This window comes from Cebus imitator, unplaced genomic scaffold, assembly GCF_001604975.1.
Source record: "Cebus imitator isolate Cc_AM_T3 unplaced genomic scaffold, Cebus_imitator-1.0 Scaffold55, whole genome shotgun sequence".
Taxonomy (NCBI): Eukaryota; Metazoa; Chordata; class Mammalia; order Primates; family Cebidae; genus Cebus; species Cebus imitator.
Window position 1 is genome coordinate 4,356,777 of NW_016107370.1, and position 19,685 is coordinate 4,376,461.

Consider the following 19,685-nt stretch of genomic DNA (forward strand, 5'->3'; position numbering starts at 1 on the left):
CTAAAAAGAGTAGCTGATATAAAAGTTATCAAACTGCTTTTCTCACCCATAGAATTGATCAGCCAGAGGTCAAAGCTAAAATTATTATATTTGTTTCTGAATCTACTTTTGAATAATAATATCTTTATATGGTGTTTTTAAATTTCCAAACACCTGCCAACATTTTGTTTAATCCTGATAGCCCAGTAAAGTCAATGGAACACATTTTCAAAAGTGTGCTAGGACTGGTGTTGGTGCTGGGTGCTTGCCATTTAGCTAAATTTGGGGACCAAAAAAATTATTAAGACAAAGTTTCTCACTTCAGGTTGCTTTTGATTACTGGTAGAAACAACACATGTGTTCTGATTATTTCTTCACACATCTTAGATGTCCTACGGGAGCACAAAGGAGGGAATTGTATTTCCACTGGAAAATGAAGTGTGTGTGTGCACATGGCGGGGCTGAGGGAGGGAGGGCAGAAGGAGATGTCAAAGGCAGCTTCACTGAGAAGGTGACTTTGTCCCTGGATTAAAGTCCTGTTCTATCCCTTCCTAGGAGAAGCTGAGTGTTACTGAATCTCTGTGAACTTGAGATTCCTCATCAATTAAATATAGATAATAATGCTGAATTCATAGGGTTGCCGGGAGGATGGAATGAGATAGCATATGGGAGAGCAATTTGCAAGTAGCAAAGCCCTCAGTAAAGAGGGTATTTTTTTCCACTTTGCACACTCACTAGCTTGGTTCACTCCAAAGGAGAATGGCTTATCCAAGAGGGCCCCACACCCCCAACAAAGAGCCAGTGTCCCCACTCAGAGGCTGGTGGTCTTCCACCAACTCTGCCCACTGAGACTCTTGAGAAAATATAGAAAGCACTCATCCTGATAACATTTTATGGGATCTAAAATCATGTTAAAATATTCATATAAATACATATTCCTACATCTAAAGACATTTTTGTGAAATGTTGCTTCTAAATCCTAAGTGGATTCTCTCTATAAAAGGAAGAACTTACAGAGCGTTGTAAGGGAGGAATCATGATTGGGAAATCATCAGTATTTAATATGAGAATGAAACAGTCACACACTTTTTTTAAATAAAAGGTTTCAAACTACCCAAAGTTTCGGAGAAGAAAATATGGCAGATCCTCAATGTTTAAAAGTAATTTAACTGTGTATTTGAATAGAAAACATTTGAATAGATATGTGCCTAGCATTTAGTGGGTACTCAACAATTGAATTCAAATATTTAACCTGATCGTTCTTATACCTAAAATTATAATACTCAAATTTCTCCCTTTATATAATATCTATAAATTTTGCTTTAATCTAATATATTATAGTCCATTGTTAGTACTTGAAAGATAAAATTTTATTTAAATCTGATAGTCCCACCCATGTTTAAAAAACAGGAAAAATAAAATATAATTTGTTTTTACCTTATTAATAATAGGTCTGGAAAAACTTAAGTAAAAAATTGCACATGGTGTGTCAGTGTATTAGGAAATGGAGACATTTGATATCTACAGGAAATTCACAAATAGTAGAATTTACTGAATGTATTCATTTGTATTAGTTGATGTTCTCCAAGGAAACAGAACCAACTAAAGGTAGATAGGTAGGTAGATAGGTAGATGCAGTATAATAAGGAATTGCCTCATGCAATTAGGGAGGCTGACAAATCCATAATCCACAAAGATGATGTCTGAGTTTGAAAGTCGTTAGGCCAGAAAATTTTTTCTATCAGGCCAGAAAATTTTACCATTGTAGAAGGTAGAAGATGGCATTTCTCATCCCAAAGGCTTTTCATAAGAACCTACAAAAATACGCAACTATCCAGCCCTGAAAACTAAATACATACTCTGTGCAAAGAAACAGCACTTTATAATGTGCTGTTTTCTTTTTTTTTTTTTTTTTTTTTAAAAAAAAGGTTTTCAAACACACATTTTGTAGAGGGTAAAAGAATACATTTCTTACCTCAAAGGCTTCTCATAAGAAGAAGAACCAATAAAAACATGAGCATGGCCAGCATTTATTTGAGGGAAGACCAATCTTTTGTTCTAGTCAGGCCTTCAACTGATTGGATGAGGCCCACCCACATTACGGAAGGCAATCTGCCTCAGTCTGCAAATTTAAATGCTAGTCTTTTTTTCATATATATATATATATATATATATATATTTTATTATTATACTTTAATTTCTGAGATACAAGTGCAGATCTTGCAGGATTGTTACATAGGTATACGCTTGCCATGGTGGTTTGCTGCCTCCATCCCCCCATTCCCTACATTAGTTATTTCTCCCAATGTTATCCCTCCCCAAACTCCCCACCCCCCACTATCCCTTCCCTAGCCCCCCACCCCACAACAGACCCTATTGTGTGATGTTCCCCTTTATTCAACACCTGCCTATGAGTGAGAACATGCAATGTTTGTTTTTCTGTTCTTGCGTCAGTTTTCTGAGAATGATGGTTTTCAGATTCATCCATGTCCCTACAAAGGATATTAACTCATCCTTTTTTATGGCTGCATAGTATTCCATGGTGTATACATGTAACATTTTCTTTATCCAGCCTATCATTGATGGGCATTTGGGTTGGTTCCAGGTCTTTGCTATTGTAAACAGTGCCACAAGGAACATACATGTGCATGTGTCTTTATAATAGCACTATTTATAATCCCTTGGGTATATACCCAGTAATGCAATTGCTGGGTCAAATGGTATTTCTATTTCTAGATCCTTGAGAAATCACCACACTGTCTTCCATAATGGTTGAACTAATTTATACTCCCAAGAACAGTGTAAAAGTGTTCCTATTTCTCTACATCCTCTCCAGCATCTGTTGTCTCCAGATTTTTTAATGATCACCATTCTAACTGGCATGAGATGGTATCTCAATGTGGTTTTGATTTGCATTTCTCTAATGGCCAGTGATGATGAACATTTTTTCATATGTTCGTTGGCCACATAAATGTCTTCTTTTGAAAAGTGTCTGTTCATAGCCTTCACCCACTTTTCAATGAGGTTGTTTTTTTCTTGTAAATTTGTTTTAGGTCTTTGTAGATTCTGGATATTTGCCCTTTGTCAGATGTGTTGAGAAAACTAGCCAGCCATATGCAGAAAGCTAAAACTGGACCCCTTCTTTACACTGTATACAAAAATTAACTACAGATGGATTAAAGATTTAAACATAAAACCCAACACCATAAAAATCCTAGAAGAAAATCTAGGCAATATCATTCAGGACACAGACATAGGCAAGGACTTCATGACTAAAACACCAAAAGCAATGGCAACAAAAGCCAAAATAGACAAATGGGATCTAATTAAACTTAAGAGCTTCTGCAGAGCAAAAGAAACAATCATTAGCGTGGACCAGCAACCAACAGAATAGAATAAATGCTACTCTTATCCAAAAAACATACTCAGAAAAACTTCCAGGATGATGTTCTACCAAATATCTGAATACCTTATGGCTCAGTAAAGTTGACCCATAAAATTAACCAACACACTATCCCCACCCAAAAAAAAAAAAAAAAAAAAAAAAAAAGCTTATATTTTTCTCTAAATTTAGGGTAAGGAATTGATCACCAAAAACAAGTAACTTCAACAAAACACCAAGAAACTGATCTTCTCTTTAGGGAAAAAAAAGGCAGTGGAAGCTGCTGGAGACCCGAAGGCCCTGGCCTGCTAGTCAAGCTCCTTTGGGTCAAGGTTGATCTCTCCACTTATGAGCTATATGACCTGGACACACCACAGCTGATCCTTGAACAACAAAAGTGTGAACTGTATGAGGCCACTTACACATGGATTTTCTCCCATCTGTCATCTCTGACAGGACGAGACCAATCCTTCCTCTTCCTCCTCCTCCACCTACTCAACATGAAGACAAGGATGATGAAGACCTTTATGATGCTCCACTTCCACTTAATGAATAGTAAATACATTTTCTTTTCCTTGTTATTTCTTTAATATTTTATTTTCTCCAGACTACTGTAAGAATACAGCATATAAAATGTATAGCATATAAAATATGTGTTAGTCAGCTGCTTATGTTATCAATAAAGTTTCCAGACAGCAGTAAAGTTGTGAGGAGTCAAAAATTACATGTGGATTTTTGACTACATGAGGGTCAGTGCTTCTGACCCCCACGTTGTTCAAGGGTCAGCTTCACTTACATTTTTGAGCCTCACCTGCAACATCTATTAAATAGAGAAGTAATAGTCTAGACTGAATAGTTGTTGGAAAGATGAAACAAAATAACATGTGTAACACATGTCTGTCACATAAGTTCTCCATAAACATTAGCTGCTCTGCTATTAGTAATTACTATTATAACTATGAGTTCTAATTCTAGGCCTGCTGAAGCCTATTAAAATATAGCATGACTGCCTTAACTGAGATGCTATTTCTATTGTCACACACTTGGGAATCATATTGGTTGTTTATATACATCATTTTATCAGTTCTTCATACACATTGATCATGTGGCCACAGAGCAGTTGTACAAATAGATTAGTAATTTATCAATTCAATCAAAGTAACTTTATGTATTACAATCAGTGGTGCGGGAGGAAACCCTCCAAGGACCTCACTTGAAGATATTGAAGAGAAATCTAGAAACGGCATTGGGCAAAGAGTCCCCCTCTAGGTACTGCAAAACTCAAGCTGTCATCAATAACTTGGCATTCTAGGGTGGGAATCAGGACAGGAGAGAGGTGATCTCTCCTGCTAAGCTCTTTTATCTGACCTTAGAAGTAAGAGTTTGAACTACAGAACTGGAATTGCCTTTCTGGAATGGGCCTGTCACGGAAATTGTGTGAATTGGGGGACCCTCTTCATCTCGGGGAGAAGGGTGGTCTCAGTTTTCACCTCAGAAATTTCTGACCCTTAATATACCTCTACCCCATCTCTACTTAAGGCATAAAACTCTAAGATTTTCCTATGAGGAAAAAAAAAAAAAGGAAATCTGAGCATTTGAAGAAATTCTGAGAAGTCGATGAGTGAGGTTTCCCTCACATATGCCATCTTCCCCTACCTCTCCTCTTGAAAATACTTAGTCTTTTGTATCCTCAAGGTCAAGGTTAAACCCAGGTTGCTACTCATTTCCTTTCCTATCTTATTTGCATTTTCCTGTTCTCCTCATCAACTGCCTCTTCCAGAATCTGTGCAAAATAAGTACCTCAACTTCAGGGGGAAAGTTTAGACATAAATACCCCCGCCCCCCTCCCCAAGTCCATACATATCCTTTATTCTCTCTTCCTCGTAACATTTCCTTCTGCTCTCAGCCAATAGAGGAGTTTAAACATTTAAATGCGGTATCTAAACTGCATTTAAAGAATTAACCCATTTTGCCCCTCACTGGTCTAAACCACAGGGTGCCAACCGGACGTTAATTGCTTTCATCTGGTGGTGTTCCAGACAGCTCCTCAGAAGGAAGGAGCGCACATTCCTGGCACCAATTGGCTAATTCAATTTACTTCAACGGCATTAGCCTCTGTCAGAATATTCATGAGCAGGGGAATGAGGACCAGCGGCTCAGGCAGGCGGCAGCCACTCCGGCTAGAGAAGGCTCCAGGGAGGGGAAGCGGACCGCGCGCCGCGCTCGGGGGACGGTGACATCGACCAGGGGATTCCTCTCACCGGACAGGCTGAACACAGGGCGCCGCGGGAGGGCAGGGCAGGGCGGCGGCGGGGTTGGCGCACCTGCCAGTGCCCCCCAACTCCTGGTGACCGCACAGAGACTTTGCGAAACATCCGAAGACAGAAAAGCTGTGACATTTCTGACAGAGGGGCAGGGGGGTGGGGGGCGGGGACAGCGCCGCGAGCAGGGGCCGAAGGGACCCAGAGGAACACCAGCCGCCCGGTGGGGAAAGCAGCGATGTGAGCTGGACGCCCGCCCGGGAGCAGTCAGGACCGAAGGTCTCCGGAGAGTCGCCGGCCGTGCCAGGTAACGCAGAGGGCTCAGGTCGGGCCCGGCTCATGGGGCTCAGGACTCCGGCCTCCGGGCGTGCAGAGCCAGCCCTCTGGGGCGAGACCCCGGGCGCTGCGCGCGGTCCCGCTCCGCGCCGCGCTCTCCCAGCAACTGTCCGCAGCCTCGGCGAGCCGACCGGCCGCTCCGAGTTCGACTTCCTCGGACTTTGGGGGAGAAGAGGACGGAGAGGGGCTGCCGGGACTGGGGAAGCTGCTCTCTGGAAGCAGGGACGCTGGGGCGCTCCGGGCAGGTGGAGAACGTGGCGCGCTGGGAGCGGGGACTGCGCGCACCGAGGGATGGTGACGGGGGATCAGGAGCGCGGCTTGTGGGGGTGCTTGGCACTGGCTTCACTCTCTCTGGCCCTGCGGGCAGCGGAGCCTCCCTCTGTCTGCGATGGGGACAGAGTGGCCGCGTCCCTCGCAGAGAGCTGTGTGCCGGGAAGGGGGCTAGAGAGCGAGGCTCCGGGACATCACAGGCACCTACCGGCCGATCCCCGGTCCGCGCCTCGCCCCGCGCCCCCGCCCGAGCTCGGCAGTGGGAGGAGAATGTGGTGGGGACTCGCGTCCCCGCCACCTGCCGGACTTCGCCAACTCCCCGGATTTCCTGTCCTCAGGCCCTGACACTCCCAAGGAAAGCTCTGAATTGCGCGCGCGTTGTTTGGTCTTTGCTTGTTGTAGTTGTCACGGGGGAAGAGCTGGGGGCAAGAGGGTCAAATCAGGTGAAAGTTTCCGATTTGCAAAGAAAACGTTACCGCGGAGTCCCAACGCGCCCTTAGCCAAAGAAGAGACTGCAGTAGCCTTCGCCTAGCTATCCGCCTCTGGGGCGGGCGGCGGTGGGGGTTGAAATCTGGAGGGCAGCCCGGAGGCAGCACCAGAGGCTTGTTTCGCTTTGTTTTGTTTCTGATGAGGCCAGGCAGGAGGTGAGAAGGGCTAGCACTAGAGAGCCAGGGAGGTGGTCGCCTGGTAGATCCGGAGTTTACTATGGTGTTGCTATTATTATTAATGCTCGTTATTGGCACGAGCACCAGGAATAATTTTTTTTTTCTTACTGCTATAAATCGCCTGGAAACTGAATCTGCAGCCCCCTCCCTTCAAATGAAATGTCCGCGGACCTGATCTAGTCTCTGATGTGTGTCTTTCCACCTAAGGAAATTACCCCTTCAGAGCTGTGGTGCTGTCAGGGACTCAGCTAAATAACTGGATCTACCTAAGAATAACAAAAAGTTGAAACTAGGACATGTTTGCACCCATGCTTACAGATGAGTATTATGTTCCTATCTGCTCACCTTAGTCAGCCACCTCTGGCTGGGGAACCCTGAAGGCAACGCCATCTTGAGCCCCTTAGTTGACCCAGCGTTTCCCTTTCATTTATTTATACAACCTGGGAAAGTCTTTTCCCTTTAGTGTGACCCTTGCAGTCCCGTTGGACATGCTGACAGGATTCAGGTCCTGCCACTGGAGGAATCCACAAGGGACCTGTGGTTGCCACCTCTTGGCTTGACCCTGTTCAGATGTTGTCCAGAGTGCCGGCTTGGGCAGCTGATGAAGCAGAAAGCTGGCAGAGTTAAGCTCAGAGCAGGAGATGAGGTCAAGCCTCCACGCTGGCCACATCCCTTCCTGCCAGAGAAAACAGACAAATGAAGAGCAGGAGGGAAGTATTATAAATTGGAAACCAAGCTCTTAGAGTCTACTTAGGCTGTGAACCAAGCTCTCAGTGTATACTGAGGCTTTGGCCATTGACTTTGGCGTGACCTTTCTTTTCAGTGCTTCTGATTTTCGCTCTCTGCAGATAACCCAAGTAACTGTGCCTTTCTAACAGGACAGTTGTCATGAGATGATCTAATTTTGTATCCAAAAAAAATGCTTTGAGCATCCTGGGAAAGGACAGTCTATAAAATATGCCATTTTAATGTTTTGTGAAAAGTTTGCTACACTGCAGGTTAAGGAGATACATTTTTAGCATGTGTGCCATGTGGCAGTGTAAAATTAAAATGGAAAAGGAAAGTACAAACATAAAAATGACTTAGCATTCTTGACATTCTTGTGCATATTTGTAGAAAAATTATCTTTCGTTTGGGGAGAGTTGCCGGGAAATTTAATCAGTGTTTATACTACTGAAACGCCCCCTTCTACCTTTCTGCCCTGTAAAATTTTATGACCCAGTTCTCACCGGAAAGGCGATTTGAGTAGTGCTGAGGGCTGAGAGGAGATAGTGAGAGTTGTTAGTGGAACTGTTACACAGGGTTTGGAGACTGGAATGGGAAAGAAGATGCCACCATCCTGGCAGAGCAAAGAAATGTTTGTCTGGAGAAAGCAGTTGAGCAGCTTAGGATAACGGATCTAGCACTGCTTGTTCTCTGCTCTTAGATTCAGGAAGGGGACTCCATGAGATAGCCCAGAGGGTTAACCAAGGTATTTTTCCCTCCTCCATTGGGTAAAAGCACTGCATCCTTCTAGACTTTGGATTGGTATTAACTTCTCTCTTGCTGTCTGTTGTAGTGCAGTAGTCTTCTCTTGCCATCTCCAAGAGACTCAGATGTACCCTCTACCCTCTGAGACCCTTATACATTTGTAAATATCCCCCAAGTTCTGAAGCTTCTCAAAGACCTGCAGCTGTTGGTGGATTTAAGTAAATAGTTGGAAATCATTAAGAGAGCCACTGAAAAGTGGGTATGCTTTCCCCTGGTGGAGAAGTTACTGAATGCCTTTTGAGCTAGAAAATTAGCAGTTTAGAAAAGCGGGAGGGATTTCCTTGACTTCCCTCTACCCATAAACCAGTAGTTGTATTTTTCTTTCCCTCATAGTAGTGAGCACTGTTTGGCTAAGCATTTTTTACAATTTTGGAACTAAAATGGGGTTTTGCTGATGGTGTTCTATGGAGAAAGGAGAAACGTAAAGAGATACGGAAGGAAGAGCTGCAGTGACGAGAACATAAATCAGCCAAAATATATGGGGGGGTGATGAGAATAGGTCTTTTCACCCTAAAAAAAATGTCCACTTTGGAAGAAAAAGAAGTCTGATTATTGGCATCCAGGGCTGAAACCAAGGCAGCTGATGCCGAGAGGAGCCAAAGGGCAGTTCTTCTTAGTTTAGAAACAGCAAGACAGCCTCTGCCAAAGATTGCTGTAAACACGGAATAAAGATTTCATTGTGGGCTGCTGTGACTAGAATAATTAGACAGTTAATTGTTCATTCTGATCTGGTGGTGCTGCAATCAGTAGTGCAGAGTGGTGAAAATAAGAGCAAGAGAGAAATAGAAAAGTAACATTTATCACTTTTATATTCATTTGTTTCACTTTCATGTTACTTTGGGAAATCCTCATTATTTCTCCTTACCCCAAAAGGCATATCCCCAGAATACCAGAGAGCTGAGACTCAGTGTTGCCATTTTTTTTCCCCTCCACATTGTACTTCGGATATGGGGGAAATTTCTTGTCCTCTAAGAATAGCATGTGCAACTATAATAAAAATAAATGCATTATGTAATTCTAATATTAAATAATTTTATTTATATGTAAACCTCCATGTCAACTCAATCAACATATATGCAAATAGCACCAGATTTTTATGCTTCTCCAGTACTTTTTTCTCGGACATATGAGGCTTAAGAAGTAAATATTCCATTTTTGACATTTAATTATTGTCTGTTGTGAAACAAATCACTACAGTGATTAATCTTTCACATTTAATTGAAGAAACAATCTCCTCTGTATTTTGATACTAATTTAGAGACCAAGAAAACATAGTTTATGTGATAAAGGTGGTTTTAAGCAACTGAGAATCTACAGTTTTTATATTCAGTAGACTGTGACTTATTGTTATTTACTAAAAGATGGCACTGTCATCACTTCCTTCTGAAATGACTCCTGCAAATGAAGACATAAGCAAGGGACTATACACAGTATTAAGCACATGGCGTCTGGGGAAGAGTAAATGAAGAACCAGGTGTTTATTATGTTCAGCCCTCCCTGAATCCTGATATTGACATGGAACATAGAGCAAAGTTGTCATTATTTGAATGTAAAAAGCGCATTTTTAAGTGTCAATGTTAAGTATAATTATTCTGGGAATAAAAGCATTGTTATCATAAAAGCATTATACATTAACATAAATACAACATAACTGTATAACATAAGGTCATACAGTCTCATAAAGAGAAATACTTAGCTTCTCCAAGATATTCTTGTCTGTTTGAGATGTGCAACACTATCTTTACTAACCTTTATTTTATTTTATCCATCACAAATCAAAAGGGATTGCAAACGCAAAATACTTGCTGAAGCGTTAAACAGCATAAGTAGTACAAAATTATGAAACTAGCTCTCAGAAGACAAAATTTTGCTTTAAAAAATGCACTGTCTACAGCAATTAAAAATAGAAAATCATATTACCACATTAAGCTATTGCAACAACCTATTTTAAAGAGAATTTTATTCTTTTTTTATTTAATTGCCATCCATGGTTTGCTACCTAGTGTTTCAGAATAATCTGCCAATCTCTTGCTAACCAGGACTGTCTAGTTAAGAATGTTCCTAATTACATATGGATTAACTTAATTTTAGAACCCTGAGAACATTCAACTCAAAACATTACTCAAGTGCAGTGCAAAATAGAAATGATCCAATTTACCTCAAGATATATGTAATTTTTGTTTTGTTTTTAGCTTAAGAGATCACAAAAGAGAGGACATCTGGTCTACAAATATATCACTGAATAACCACTATAAAAGAGTAAAGGAAGTTGCTATAAACTGTTACATCCTTAAAACATACATAAAGTTTTAACAGTATCACTCATCTGTCCTTGCTAAGCAGTAATGGCTAGCATGTAAAGTACCACACAAAAGTGCAAATGTCACAAACATGCACAGCATTGCCTAAAATGGGGGTACTCTTGCTATTTATAAGAATGTTTAACAATCTGATCACAAGTTTAGAACATATTCTCACTAATGCCATTACCTCCAAAGAGTAAAGACGTATCTTGCATGGAAGACGGACTTTTTTATAGTTCTACAGCTCCTAACTAGAATCTTGCTCATAATAGATTCTTTAAAAAATATGTGTCGATCTGATTTTTAATAAGGAATATAGAATTGCATCAATTGAATTTTCAAGCTAAATGAATCCGTAGTTTTTAAAGTCAAATATTTGAATGGTCCTTGTTACTTTGAATAATTTTTTTTAATTGACAAGATTTGCCTGTGACAATTAGTAATAATTATTGGCAATATTCTGGCGTGAACATGAGGGAAGTGAGAAAGTAGGGAATCTTTAAGTTAAAGGGTTTTTTTTTTTAACTTTTACCTAACTTTCATGTGTTTATGCATATGTAAGTTGTTAAAATGTACAATATATCTTTATAATAAAAGTGGCACTATCACTGAATTATTATTTACAAGTAGTAACATAAACAGATTCTATGCCTTAAGTACTGGGTCTTTTTTATTTTAGATTCAAGGGGTACATGTGCAAGTTTATTATACATATATATATATATGCACAAGGAGAGATTAGACTTCTAGTGTACACATTACACAAATAATGACCATTGTACTCCATAGATAATAACTCTTCAACAGTTAATTTCCTTCCAGCCTCCCCACTTTCGGACCCCCCAGTTTCTATTAATTCCATCTTTATGTTCATGTATGAAGTATTGAGTCTTAATCAGACCAATCATGACGAAATAACTGCATGTCTTCTGTTATATCAACTAATTAAAGGGTAATTAATGAAGTGATCATTTGATTATATGCAATGGATACACATGATGGTCACAGAAATTTTTTTGACATGTAGCCAGTGGTCAGCCAAACCATGCAACCACAACTCTGTGTTCAACATCTGGCAGGAGAACAAAATCTTAATCCTTAACACTTCACGTTGAAATTACTTATGACCCATACACTCCTACTAATCTGTTCCTGCACCTGGTTTATAACTAGAGTAAGCTATGTTAACCTTCCACCCAAAATGAAAAACAGCTGCTTGTTAGGAACTAAAATGTCTTTAGGTAAATCTTCAGCCTTTTTTTTTTTTTTTTAAGGTCTGACCTTAGTTGAATGAACAAGGTTGTCTCAGCATTTTCCCAGAGAACAGTACATAGTGTAATATGTTGGCATAATTGGGAGCTAGTAGTCAAAAGAAAACCAGGATAGAATTAGCATGAAGATCCAATTACCACTTGTTCCCAGGGAGGGTTGTTTACTGGGATTAGAGTTAAGGTTGGGGGCAAAACAGCACGGAAAGAGGGACAGGACAGTTTGTTGTTGTTGTTTTAGTTCTTTAGCTGGTATCTTTGAACAGAACCAAATTTTGATTTTCACTTTCCCCAATAATTTAAAAATACAGCTTACTAAATAGCAGCTTATATAAATTGTTGGGTAGAAATTTTGAGTGTACTCATGAGTATAAGTATTATAGCTATATTTATACAAATCTTTGGTCAAAACTATTAATACAAAATATTTTCATGATGGAATAGCATACATACATCTTTTATCATATTCACAATTACGTTCCTTCATTTGGTAAACTCAGCATCTTTGAACCCCTTAATAAGGGATTAAATTGTACATATTATACATGATTGATGAACTTATCATAATTTGTTTTTAAGCCAACAGATGTAATTTCCTTTAGCAATTTAATAAAAAATTGGCTAAAGAAATTTCATTTAGTAGTAATCTTAACTATCTTTGAAAGGGCTACCAAATACATATTTCTTTTTAATTTGAAACATGTTGAGCACTAAATAAGAAAATAGATCAAAATGGACATTTAATCTTTGCATCTAAGGCTATCTTTTTTCATGCACATGGCTTGAACAGACATGCAGAGTAGGCAGTATCACCTACCTACCACTGTTGAAGGTCAGAGAAGGACTGAGAGAAACCAACTGAAAGAAATAGCCATCTCCATGCCCACCTCCCACACCATCGTCAATGTTCTCTTATGTTTTACTCTCTCCAGGCTGTTACGACAAAATACCATAGGCTGAGTGACTAATAAACAACAGAAATTTATTTTTCACAGTCCTGGAGGCTGAGTCCAAGATCAAGGTGCCAGCAAGGTCCGTTTCTGGTGAGGGCCCTCTTCTGAGTTGCAGACTGCTATTTTCTCATTGTATTCTCACATGGCAGAAGGAGGGCAAGAGAGCTCCCTATAATAAAAAAATTATCGTCCCTTTTTTTTACAGGCAATAATTTCATTCACAAGGGCTCTACCCTCACTACACAATGACTGCCTCAAGGCCCCCCTCCTAATGCCGTTCCATTGTGGGTTAGGATTTCAATGTAGAACTTGGGGGAGACACAAACACTCACAGGTCATTGCATCTCATCTTCATTTTCTTTTTTTTTTTTCCCATTTATTTATTTTATTGCATTTTAGGTTTTGGGGTACATGTGAAGGACATGCAAAATTGTTGCATAGGAACACACGTGGCAGTGTGATCTGCTGCCTTCCTCCCCATCACCTACATCTGGCATTTCATTTTCTAATGCAAGAAACAAAGCAGGCCAGGCATGGTGGCTTACACCTGTAATCCCAGCACTTTGGGAGGCTGAGGCAGGCAGATCACGAGGTCAGGAGTTCAAGACCACCCTGACTAACATGGTGAAACCCCATCTCTACTAAAAATACAAATATTAGCCAGACATGGTAGCATGCATCTGTAATCCCAGCTACTCAGGAGGCTGACGCAGGAGAATCGCTTGAACCCAGAGGCAGAGGTTGCAGTGAGCCAAGATTTCGCCACTGCACTCCAGCCTGGGTGACAGAGCAATACTCTGTCTCAAAAAGAAAAGAAAAGAAAGAAACAAAACAATTTCCAATATTTCTTTTTCAAATCCCTTGATTCCCTGCCTCAAAGACTTTCTATCAGTTTGCAGAGGCACCAACCATTATTACATCATTGAAAGCAAGCACCACACTTGAGACCATGTGTCTTGCAGGCTTTTTTGGGGATATTAAATAAGAATCTAAATCTATGCCTATACTTTGCACAAACTGGCAAGATCTCCCAAGGATGTTCATCTTATAAATAAAGATTAAATAACACTTATGTGCTAGCATTAATATCAAATTGCATTTAAAGTAAATAGTAGCTAGCAACCAAAGTATATCTTCATTAACATCACAGTTTGGAAGTGTTGTAGTTGTGTCTACCTTTATGCTTAGCTTATAACCCTCATTTCCATAATATTGGGAACATTTCAGTCTAAAAATATGAGGCATACTCGTATTTGAAAATAAAATCTTTGAGCAGTCATTAAAATATTAATCAATTTGGCAGTTAGTATCTCAGTGGAATACTTCAGGCAGCTCAGCAAGAGGATACCATCCAGCTCATGGAGCTGGCTAACATTTGAAGATCAAATTGTTTAGGGTTGTTTCTTTAAACACAGGAAAACAACAGATTTCTTCATGAAATACAAGTGCTATACATTTCTTTGGCTACATCTATTTATTTCACTCATGTCAATTAAAACATGTAGCATTCACTCAGGAAGCTGAGGCAGGAGAATTGCTGGAATCCAGGAGGTGGAGGTTGCCGTGAGCCAAGATTGCACCACTGCACTCCAGCCTGGGTGACAGAGCGAGACTCTGTCTCAAAAAACAAAACCAAAACAAACCAAAACAAAAAACATGTAGTATTCAGAGGAAAAATGGACAGAGTAAAATAAATAAATAAATAAATAACCTCCATTTATTTAGTCTTACTCTCTGCCAGACACTGTGAGTGCTTCATTTGCATTGCCTCACTAATCCTCTCTTTGAATTCAGTATTGTTACCATCTTCACTTTGCAGTTGCAGAAACTGAGGCAGGATGAAGTGGTCATCACAAGCACGTGTCAAACACAGGACTCTGGCTCCCACATTTGTAGTCTTACCACTCAGTTCTGCTGCTTCCCCTTCCCAAGCAGGGTTTCTCGACCTGGCTGTCACTACTGACATTTTGCCTGGCCAATTCTTTGTCTGGGATAGGAAGTGTCCTATGCATTGTAGGATATTTAACAGCATCCCTGTCTTCTACTCACTAGATACCAACAATATCTTCCCACTTGGGATAACAGAAAATGTCTCTAGACATTGCCCAAATGTTTCCTCAGGAGCAAAAGTACCCCTAGTTGAGAACCACTGCCTTAGTAAAGTTCAATTTTCATGCATTCCTTATTATAGTATACATGTTTAAGAGTAGGGCATCTATTTTCCAGCTCATAATGTAGATAGTTTTCATGATTACATCAGCCACATTATATATGATTTATTAAAAAATAATATATATATATATATATATATATATATATATATATCAGACGAAACTTGAGGAGAAAAAAATCACTAAGTCAACATTCCTTCACTAAGATCAGGTCTTTCCCTACTCAACTTGTTTCCTTTGGGGCCCAGACTGGGTGATCAGGGGATTGCCATGATTCTACCTTTGTGCTAACAAAAGCTAGAATAATGGTTGAAAGGGCATTGTCCACAGTACCCTCAAAAGTGCATTAATAGATGAACCACTAGACTTCAAGCTTCTTGAGGGTAGGGAAGGAAACTCTTGTTCATCTTTATATCCCCTGAACCCAGTATCTTCCCTGGCATGTAATCAGTGCATAGCAAATACTTCTTTAATAAACCATGAAGCCCTGGTTACCCTAGTGCAGATTCCGAATGTTCTGCTCTGGGCTTCTAGCTGGACTTGCCATGTATTACATTTTGCTTTAATTAGTGGCAAGGATGTGCACATTATGGTATGCCAGTCATACAACTTTAATGAAAACCAAATAGATAGATAATATATTAGATGAAGAAATGGGCTCAAAAAGGCTGATGAGATCCACTAGATACGACCAGATGAAATTTAACACAAACATGTGCCAGTTAGAAAAGAAAACCATATGGAGATTGAGTACCACACCCAAGACCACTCTGCTGGAGAAAGGCAGAATCAGGATGCAAATTCAGGCCTTTAGATACCCACTATATCCAGTGTTTCCAGGGATGAGTCCATCCTGCTTTGCTTTGTCTTGGTCAGAGTGCACTGAGATGTCCTGTTCTGTTCCACTCATCACACTGTACCTGAGCTATGTGTGTAGAAACCATCCACTGGCCAGGAAAGTGCTCAACAGGCTATGTGTGTAGAAAGTAGCCACAGGCCTTCCACATGAGAAATGGACTTCAAAATAGCAGTCCTGACATAGGAAAGACTTAGAGAGAGCACAATAATTCTCTTCAAGTATCTGAAATATCTTCATGTGAAATAGAAAATATATCTATTCTGCATTGCCATGAAGGCCTGGACCAGGGTCAATGAATGGGAAGAATATTTTATTCCAGGGAAGCACATTTTATCCCAGCAAGCTGATGAGGTTCCTAATGATGAATTGTCCTGCATTGAAGTGGGCTTTCCTGGAGAGCAATGAGTTCCCAGCAGTCAGAGGAAAATGTGCAGATGACTGTCCTCTGGGAGTCTGAGCACAGACATCGGATCGGGGAAAGTATCAGAGGTTCTCCAAGGTCCTTTCTAGCCTGTGGTACATATGAACTCTTTCTTAGAGGCCTTTGGTTGACCTTGTAAACTACTCTGTGTAATTTTGTTAAGAAGAGCAAGATGTACTATTTTCTCTAAACTGCATAGCCACTCATAGAGGTAAATTAGAGAGAAGACACTGGAAAGAGAATCCTACCATGTGCTATATAAAGTAAGAATCACGCTGGGCACGCTGGTGCGTGCTTGTAGTCCCAGCTATTCGGGAGGCTAAGGCTGGAGGATCTCTTGAGTCCAGGAGTTCTGGGCTGTAGTGCGCTATGCCGATCACGTGTCTGCACTAAGTTCGGCATCAATATGGTGATCTCCCGGGAGCGGGGGACCACCAGGTTGCCTAAGGAGGGGTGAACCGGCCCAGGTCAGAAACGGAGCAGATTAAAACTCCCATGCTGATCAGTAAAATAAGAATCACTTACTATGGACCAAGCCCTGTCAAAAGCACTTCATCAGTATTGTCTCTTCTATTCTTGATAACGCCCTGAGATACAAATATCATTACCATTTAGTAACATAGGAAATGAAGTCACAGAGAAGATAAATAAGTTGCCCAAGATATCACAGCTACTCTAGCCCCACTGCTTGAGCCTGAGTCTGACCAAAGTTATGAAGTCTGTCTTGTAATTATAATACTACAGTATGCCACCTCATCCTCTCAGCACGGATGCACTATTTAATTTGAAATGTTGCCAGTTTCTAGAGTCTGAGACATATGGCTATTTAAAATGCAGATAACTAAAATATCTTCTGAAGAATAAAATATGTCATTTAAAAAATTATTTGCTGTTTTCTCTTATCCATGATGTCACTTCCTTCAAATAGTACAAATTACCATGAGTTGACTTTAGGTAAATGAGCAAAATAGCATTTTTAGGGCTTTTAAAAAAATGTCTATAGAAGAAAGATTGGTAATGGCATTTCAGATGCTGTTCTATAAATTAGAGAATTAGAACCCAGACCTCCAGAATGCAAGGGACTAGTGCAAAACAAAATCATGACTTTCATTTCCACAAGTTCAGAAAATTCTAATTATCAAGGGTTTTTTTAAGATAATTTTATCATTAGAGATCATGTTCTCTTCTGATGATGATTATGTCCTTTGGTTATTTTCTGTCTTATGATTATTCTGGTGAACACTTCATAAAACCAAACTGACTTTGAAAACTACTTTCTCTGCCTTTATCATTTCAATGCCAGAAAGACACTGAAAACCTCTAAACCATTCTGCCAGTGGGCACTGGTTTTAGCCTATTTGTAACTCTGATGTAAGATGAGGTTACTGTTAACTTTGCAAATTAAATCTGGTGACTTCCAATTCTTAGGCAGTGCTGCCACCATTCCAGATGATATTCAGCAGAAGACTTAAAACACTATTGAGCATTTGCTTTCTAAAGCTATTGCTGCCCTGGTCTATGCTCACTATTCTTGCAAAGAGTCAAGGCAGTTGTAGAAGGGAGCCCAAGCACTGATCATAGGACTTAAAACAGCATCTTATGCAGGTCTTGATGGGATGGTGTTTTTGCCAAGAGACAGGAGGCTTTGCTGGCCCTGAGGCTTGCAGAGCTGAGGAAAATACCATTTCTTCATCTGTCATTGATCAGGGTAATCTACTGTTAATGAAACAGTTTTATGCTGAAAGTTCATGACCCGTCCAGGCACATGTCTAAAATAACTGCCTCAATGAACCTCTTACCATTACATTTGCTCATTAGGGTACCATTCCTTCGTGTCAAATTGTGGCTTGAAGAACATTTATATGAATTTGTGAAGTGGAAAGGAGATTAGCACACTGATGTTTTTCCCCTAGGTTTTTACCCTATTTCTTAGGGGGGAACGTATATAAAAGAATGCTCTTAGTGTACTTCGTGATGGGAAATGTTCTGAATCAAGAACCCAGATGTCTTAATGAATCATGGGAAACATCTCTAAAAAGCATGCAGGATGGAGTATGAACCTAGGAGAGCACCCCTTCCATCCTACATGAGCCACCCAGAACATAAGATCTGATAGGTTGTTTGGAGATTTGGACAAAACAGGCTGGGATTGACATGGGAAGGAAACAGGAGTGCCACCCTTTCTGGATTCACCAGACTTAAGACCAGACAGATCCTATGAGCATTGAAGAATATACCAGGCAAGCGCTGCTGGCAATACCTTAGCCCTGGGCTTTCCAACTTCATTGATCCAATGTGTGTCAGAAATCATTATGGCTCCCATCTCTATCCTTATGTCTAATTCTGAGAAGTGTAGGTGACCTCAGGTGGTACCGCCTTTAGAAGTCATTGGCTAGGTGTTTTAATAACTAGGACAGGAGTAAGTGCAAAATAGAAAAGAAAAAGAATGACCACTAAGTCATGCCCTTGTTTATCAAAAGGGAAGAGAGGAAATGCATCATCGTTATGAGTTATTTCTATTACAATATGCAGTTGTTAAGTTAGAGGGATCGGCTAACTTCCTTCCCCACCTTGATCCTACCATTATTAATTTCCCATAGAAGATAACAAAAATAACTTGCATCTTTGAGATGAAAGGAAACCTTTTATGCATTTGATTCTGGGCAAAAGAAATATTTAAACCAAATTGAAGGCGTGAAAAATAAGTAACTGCATTGAAAAGTCACAGCCATGTTGAACAATAAACAATTTATGGAAGGAACTCAGAAAAAAAATTGTTTTTTAAAAAATTGAAAAGCATAGCTTCTGACAAGTATTCTTTATTTATGAGAGTAAGTAGAATTTTCAAGGAACGTGAAAATATTAAAAGTTTGACAGACGTTTTCCTTTGAGGTTTTACAAAAAAAGAGAAATCTAGGTAGATATGAGGTTAATTACATAGTTTAGTTCAATTATCATTATCTACACTAATTGAGAGAACAGAAGAGGTCAGGATTATATGAAATTGTAAATGATCTGAAATAATTTATAGTTGAGTAGGTGAGTGACTTTTTATATTTGAGATGAACACAGGTAAGCCCTGGATCTAGCAATTTAATTTTTCAAAAGAATCAAGTAAGCAAAGTCCAGGTGCCCAAACTTGGAATTTGCTCTTTTTCCCCTTCCTATGTCATTTCAGCTCCATCCAACATGTCCATCTGGGACGCTGGCGTGCTGCACCCACCTGGCCAGTGCTGGGCTTATCTTTTGCTAGGTATACTAGATAACCCAATGGTCCATCTATTTTT

General features: G+C 40.1%; 1 protein-coding gene across 1 annotated transcript in view; it reads left to right on the top strand.

The window, feature by feature from the left end:
- Positions 1-5,490: 5,490 nt before the first annotated feature.
- Positions 5,491-19,685, top strand: part of CDH20 (cadherin 20) — a 231,648-nt gene continuing 217,453 nt past the window's right edge. The window contains exon 1 of the mRNA XM_017528847.2: positions 5,491-5,929. The gene's annotated coding sequence lies outside the window, so the exon portion shown is untranslated. The remainder of the gene's footprint in view (positions 5,930-19,685) is intronic.